This window comes from Xyrauchen texanus, chromosome 27 (assembly GCF_025860055.1).
Source record: "Xyrauchen texanus isolate HMW12.3.18 chromosome 27, RBS_HiC_50CHRs, whole genome shotgun sequence".
In the NCBI taxonomy this organism is placed as follows: domain Eukaryota; kingdom Metazoa; phylum Chordata; class Actinopteri; order Cypriniformes; family Catostomidae; genus Xyrauchen; species Xyrauchen texanus.
The window spans coordinates 36,764,156-36,771,936 of record NC_068302.1 but is presented as its reverse complement, the minus strand read 5'-3'; positions in this window follow the sequence as shown (position 1 = coordinate 36,771,936).

Below are 7,781 nucleotides of genomic sequence, written 5' to 3'. Positions count from 1 at the left end.
CTTCACAAAATGACGACACTTCAGCATGTGACACTTTTCCATGTCACATTTGCTTTTATGACACTATCAGTTAGGTTAAGGTTTTGGGAGGGGAGGTATGTTTTCAGTAGGCCTTGAAAACCTCATCTTTTTGGTAGAAATTGAACTCACTTTTAGCGCCACAAAGTGGACATTTCAAATCGGAACTGCCGCAATACTTGTAATAAACCACATAATCTAATTGTGCCAGAATGTTGCCACAGTCACAATCTTTTTGGGATCAAGCTGAAAAATGTCATTCTATAGTTTTCATGACCATTTTCCAACCTCTATCTGAACATTAAACTGTTTTTGCTACTGTACCTTTAAGATTTCTAATCTAAATGACATCCGTCATGATTAAGTGACCTCTCTGTTGTCCTGTTTCTGTATCGTTCATCAACACAGGCCAAGTTGCTGCATACTGAATGGGTATAAACTAGTGCTGTCATTCTATTACAATTTTAATCGCGATTAATCGCATAATTTGTTGTAGTTAACTGCGATTAATCGCATATTTTTGAAAGTGCTGAAATTTGACTCTATATATACTTATTTTGTGTCAAAATGCATTTATTTACATCTTAGGAAAGAAAACAAAACATTATGTAATATATTGCTTTATGAACAATTTCCAAACAAACCTTTCCACAGTATTAAGATAAAAATGCACCAAAATAGCTCCAATTCAAGTAACATTAAACGTTTCCCAAAGTCTAAGTGGAAGGTTGACTAATTGAAAGAACTAGTGTCCACATAGGTTGCATATTAATTGCAATGCACATTAAATCTCTTAAACTCTCATCCTCCACAATATTATTTTGGCGGTAGACTGTGGCTACAGTAAAAGATCCGCTTTGTTACAGCAATCATGAATCCCATGATTCACATCAGGGCATCAATGGCAGCATGAAGCACCGCTTTGAAATCTACATGAAAAGCTCTTGTAGACAAAAACAGTTGACACTTGGCATGCTTCTGTGGTAATTAAAATGCACCTTACTTCGGCTGAAAAATACTTGATTTCCATCTCAAGTCCCATCTGGGCTTGTTTTGTACATCAAATAGCTTTAAGAGGTCCTTTCTCCATCATTTTATTACTAACACGGAATCACTGTTGTGTGTGTGTTTGTGGTGTGTGCATCAGTGTAATAACTCCTGACAGACACATTGACACATTACAAAGGTTCTGCCCTTCCAACAAGAGTTTATGCTGAATTAGCGCTAAGTGCGTTAATCGCTATTAACAAAAATGTATTTTTATTAAACTTGTAAAATTAATCATATGCCTTAACGAGATAATTCTGGAAGCTCTATAAACACGTGCTCATGGTTATAGCATCATAATCAAGACAATTTCTAAACAAATGATTTTTCCACTTCGTTTCAACTAGATTTTTTACGTTTCTGTTGGCATGATGCCAAGGTGTTGTGGGTGGTTGTTAAGGCGTTGCTATGCAGTTGCTAAGTTGTGTTTTAATGTGCTGCTATACGGTTGTTAGGGTGTTCTGGGTGGTTACTTACTGGATTCAAAACCCACCTATGATTTTTCGGTCCCTTTTTCAATGTAAGTGTATGGGATTTGTTTTTATAGTCTGGCAGGCAAAAATGGTAAGCCCTATCATTTAGAAATTAAATAGCACACCTCTAAAATAAGTCTCACCAACAGTACGGGACATCCCCTTTAAAATATTAATAATAGATGTTTGAACATTCAAATTTGTTCCATCATGACAGAACAGACACTTTGTGTCTTTTCTCAAGTTCACACTGGTCCCTAATGAACTTCGGTTTGAGTCATACGTGTGACTCTTCTGTGTGCTGGACTAGCTCATTCATTCTACAACTACACAATTACATCACCTCAATAACATACGGCCCAAAACTGTTTTTAAAAGGCATAGTTTACTGACAAATGAAATTCTGTCATCATTTACTCACCCTCATGTTATTTCCAAACCTGTATGACTTTCTGTCCCTCATGGAAAACAAAAGGAAATGTTAGGCAGGATGTTAGTGTAAATGAATGGTGACTGAAACTAACATTCTGTCTAACATCTCTTTTTATGTTCCATAGAAGAAAGTAAGTCATACAGGTTTGGGAACAACATAAGGGTGAGTAAATGATGACTATCCCTTTAAAGTACAATAAAGGAAAGTCATTTCATTGAAAGGTTACTGGGATGAAAAGAGTGTTTTGTAAAACAGACTATTCTCTGATTGTGCCATTTTTTTAAATTCACTTAGCTGTTTGTGTATCAGCAGGCCTGCGAAGTTTCAGCCTGTTTAATAGACCGGCCCTGTGGGAATTCATATTTGCCTGCCTAATCCCACTTAATCCCAGATTTGAAAGGATGTGATTGTTTTTCATTGAGCGTGGCAGAGCTGTAAGATTGCAACAGGTCCCCCTTTGAGCATGACATTAATGACAGTGCAAATAGGCTTCATGATTTGTATAAAGTGATTTGTGTGCTTTATAAAAAACATTTACAGAGCACAACAAATGCAAAGTGCAATGGCCTATGCAGCCTAATGCAGATAGCATTAGTTTTGCAGATGTTGTTAACATTTTGAAAACAGTGTTTGTTCTCTTAATGGTCAATGTGCAAAGTCTGATTACTATGTCTTATACCAGGGGTTTTCAGGGTTTGGGGTCCCCCAGGGGGCCACAAGGGGGTGCTAGGAGGTCCACTGAAAATTTCTGAGAAAAACGTTTAAAACATGTACGAATTTTTAAATGTACAAAAATCACTGCCACAGAAGTCACTGCCACACCCACATCACCACATACATATTTTGTTTTGGGGTGAATTTTGGAAAAGTGTTTTTTAAAAGGTAAGTGGATGTTTTGAAATCAGAACACAATACATCTGAAAGATATATGGAAAATTTCTTTATTACAAGCAATAATGGGTAAATTGATGACCAGTTAAGAAATCTGTAAAATGAAATGTAAATGTAAATATACATTCTCTGAAAAAAAGCCTAGATATCTTATGCAGTTTTGCAACTCAAGTAAATTTTAGTTGTTTTAAGGATTTTAGATATATTTACAGGAATTATTACATTATTTAAATTCTCATTAAGAATAAACATTTTGCCGTACATCTTTGCCCTAATATCAAATATCAAAAGTTATGCTCTAATGTGAGTTTTCTTCATAGAATTCATTATATAATAAATCGTGCTTTGTAACAGATGCATGTAAAGGCAAGAACTAGCATTTTAGATTAACATAAAGCTAAATATTCACACGATAATTTACATTTATTCATTTGGCAGAGACTTTTATCCAAAGCGACCTAATACATCATCATAAGCGATTCTCCTTAAGGAGACAGTAGTACTAAAAGTGCTGCATTACAAAGTTTCTCTTGCATCAGAATAGTAGTATCCAAGACAGATTAGAGTGCAGATATGTACTTTATTTTTTTTAAATGAGTGCGTGTTCAAGTGCTCATGAAAAAGGTGTGTCTTTAGCCATATTTTGAAGACCGAGAGTGAGTCTGCTTCGCAGATTACTTTACACAAGGTAAACTATTTTTGCTGTTTCAAACTTCAAACTGTTTCAAAATCATTTTCTTATCGTATGTGAATTCTGTTCATAGAATGAGGCAGAAAATACATTGTTTATAGCTTACTATACAATGTCAAAGGCTACATTGGTTAGCATTTCTTGTCAAATTATCCTAACTGCATAGAAAAACATTGAAAAGTCATGTATTTACTGTATTTATGTTTCATCTATCAAAGCATTTCTAACTGTTTTTTGTTCAACTATAGGAACACAAGCTCCCAAGGGAAAGTTCCTCCATGAAGTCATATCCACTTTTTCACTCACAACAGAGTGAAAGCGCTCGTATGAATGAAACAAATCATAAGAAAGAGTTCCACCGCTGTTCAAAAGCTCCTCGGATCGCATCATTTAAATGGATTGACGTTTTCCACCTGAATTTACTAAATATTAAATTAAACAAATTACATAAAAAGGTGAAGTAATCTCTTTAGTAATCAGAATACTTTTTGAATGGAACTGTATTCTGATTACCAATGATTTAAATTGTAACTGTAGTGGAATACAGTTACTAATATCTAGTATTTTAAATATGTAATCCTGTTACATGTATTCCGTTACTCGCCGACCCTGTTTATTTATGATTTACTGATTAGGCTTCATTGTGTGAATACTAAATAAGCTTGAACACTAATGCCCAGTGTTACATTCTCAAGTTTATGAAAAAGTTTATATTTTCGGTGGATGTAATCATTTTCACAAATAGTACACATCAAATACTTAATTGAAAAGAATTGCTCAATTTGTTCCAAAAGTGTTAGCGATTGTGTCAACTAGTGGTGACCTCAAGCTATGACAGTTAATGTGTAATTGTTTTTCCCACCAAAACTGTCAGAGTGTCAGCTGTTGTTATATGTGCTTGTTTATTGAAAATAGATATCCTTTAATTGCTTTAAACAAACATTGCTGAGTATCTGAGGGGAAATCAGTTTTCACCAGGCAGATGATAAAACATTTAGACTTTTAAGGACAGATCTGAGCCTTATCTACAGTCCAATATATCATAGAGACTTCAGGGTTGGCTCTTTTGACTTTGGCCAGTAAGCAAACACTTACAAACACACTCTGAACCGCCTAGCATCACCCTAGCAACCTTAGTGCAACACACAACTGTATAGCAATGCCTTGACAACCACTCACAGCATTGTTGTGGACATTTTATTTTTACAGGCAAGCACCTCTCACATCTAAGTTGCTTTGGTAACGAGGTTTCAAGAGCGCATTTGGCATATTAACAATATTTGATTTAGGAAATGCAGCATAACTGTAATCTGAATAAATGTTCTGTTGCATAGCACTTTAAGGTTTTTGTCTGTGGATTCAACTTGGATATCCTTGGCTAGCAGCAAGCACAAACACAATATGTGCAAAGTGATGCAATTTGCCACTTTTATATGAAAGTATTTGCCTAGAACATGAATGTAAAGTTAAATGTTTCATGCATCGCAAGCATCATCCTGGTGATATACAATTTTACATCACAGTCTGATAGTGTAAATGGGTAGCATGTACTTTCGTGCTTATTAAAATTGAAAGAAAACATATGTCTTAATGATCATGAGGTTAAGGGCACCAGATTTTTCCTTCTTTAATGGATAGGAAGAGATACCAAAACAGAACCAATCAGCTCAGCAAGATAACAAGATGAATTTTGTTTTTTTCCGCAATCTTTCTCAACCCAATTCTCAGCTATTACATGCTGACCTTTACACCCATTTTAGAGATGATGAGAAATTCATAAACAACAAATATCCACATGGTCAGCACCTATGATACTTGACAGTTAGTGAATTATATGAAAGAAACCAAAGTGTAGATTTTAATGAACAGTTCATCAGTGAGAATTTTTCTAAATTGATAAGAAATATTTTCATTACAAATTATATTATCAGCATAACAATTTGAGAGAAAAGTTAAATCGGAAATAAAAAAGGGAGCAAGAAATGTGACCTTTTGTGTAAATTTGCTTTAGATTTGACTTGTGACCTTTACATATTGCAGGATAGTAAATAGTTCTTATTCTTTTAACATAATAACATTTCTTTGATTCTTTTTATCTTTTGTTATTTCAAGGTTTAAATAAGATTTCTAATCTGAGATTTTCAATTTTGACTTTTCGACCTCAATGTACAGTTGTGGCCAGGTGTGTACCCTTGGTAAATATGCCAAAAATCTGCATTGTTTATCCTTTTGATCTTTCGTTAAAAAAAATCTAACCTCTGATTGAAGTAAAACAATTAAATACATATTTTCCTCTAAAATGCATTGGCCATAATTATTGGCACCCTTTTATTCAAAACTATTTGCAACCTCTCTTTGTCAAGACAACAGCTCTGAGTCTTCTCTTATAATGCCTAATGAGGTTGAAGAACACCTGGCAAGTGATCTGAGACCATTCCTCCATACAGAATCTCTCCAGATCCTTCAAATTCCAATGTCCATGCTGGTGGACACCCCACACATTTTCTAAGTGGTTCAGGTCAGGGGACTGGGATGGCCATGGCAGAACTTTTTTAGTCAGTGAACCATTTTTGTGCTGATTTTGATGTTTGGTTTAGATCATTGTCCTGCTGGAAGATCCAACCAGGGCCCATTTTAAGCTTTCTGACAGAGGCAGCCAGGTTTAGATTTCTGTCTGTTGGTATTTGATAGAGTCCATGATGCCATGTATCCAAACAAGATGTCCAGGACCTCTGGCAGAAAGACAGCACCACATTTAACCGTGGGCATTGGGTACTTCTTCATCTCTGTGTACGCCAAACCCATCTCTGGTGTTTGTTGCCAAAATGGTCTTTTTTTGTTTCATCTAACCATAGAACCCGGTTGCATTTGATGTTCCAGTAGTGTCTGGCAGTAGTGTCGAGTTAGTTGTTGCATGACCAGAGAGGCTTTTTTCCCTTGAAACCCTCCCAAACAGCTTGAGGTTATGTAGGTGATGTCTGATATTTTTTTTTTAGACTTTCTGACCCCAAGACCCAATTAATTTCTGCAGTTCTCCAGTTGTGATCCTTGGAGATTCTTTGGCCACTTGAACCATCCTCCTCACTGTGCATGGAGACAATATAGACACACGTCCTTTTCCAGGCCGATTCTTAAGATCTCCAGTTTATTGGAACTTCTTAATTATTGCCCTGATGGTGGAATTGGGCATTTTCAATACTTTGGCTATTTTCTTTTAGCCACTTCATATTTTGTGAAGCTCAACAACCTTTTGCCGCACATCAGAACTATATTCTTTAGTCTAACTCACTGTGATTGATGATTAAGGGAATTTGGTGTGTGTCATATTTATACACCTGTGAAACTGGAAGTCATGGCTGGACAATTTCAAGTTCCTAGTCACCCAGTTGCACTAAAACATTTAAAACACGAATGTTAATATACTTCAGATATATTTTAGGGGTGCCAGTAATTGTGGCCAACTTGTTTTGGAGAAAAATGTTTATTCAATAATGAGATATTTCCCCTCTTTCAATTGTTTTTCTTCAATTAAAGGTTTGATTTTTGTGATTTTTTTTTTTATGAAAGATTTCAAAATAGGATAAACGATGCAGATTTTTTTTTCACAGCCGCCTTTGCTCATATTTACCAAGGGGGCGATATTTTTGGCCACAATTGTATCTGATGACAAAGTATTACATGCATGATTAGATTATGAACAAATGCACTCTACATGCAAAAGCTTCATATATCAATTTATATGACCAAATGACAATAAAGACATCACATGCTTTCATCTGCTTTACAAACAATCATTTCTGAGGCACAGAAGAAAGATTAGTTTTTATTGTTATGTAATGAGACTGTAAACATGATCTGCCTCTGGCGAAGCCCCATGGGCAAAACTATTAGTCACCCTTGGTTTTATTGCTTGTTTCAAGCTTTTTCATGGCTTCCCTCTCCAAAGCAGCTGGAGGAACATCCTGCCTAAAATAGAAGGCCTAAAACACACATAAAGAAGATCTCCTGCTAAAGGTTTATAAAAACAAAATGCAGTGGTTGTAGTCTTTTATTTTACATTCTTTGTGACTGAGAGCATATTTGATCAAATTATTATCTAATACTAGAGTGACGTTGAGAGAGAGAGAGGAGGCGTCCCAAAGAAATCTTTCATTCTGTGCAGGCTAGACCTCTAATCATGACAAAATAAAACCAATAACTAAAGTTGTCAAAGTAAAAACACAACAGA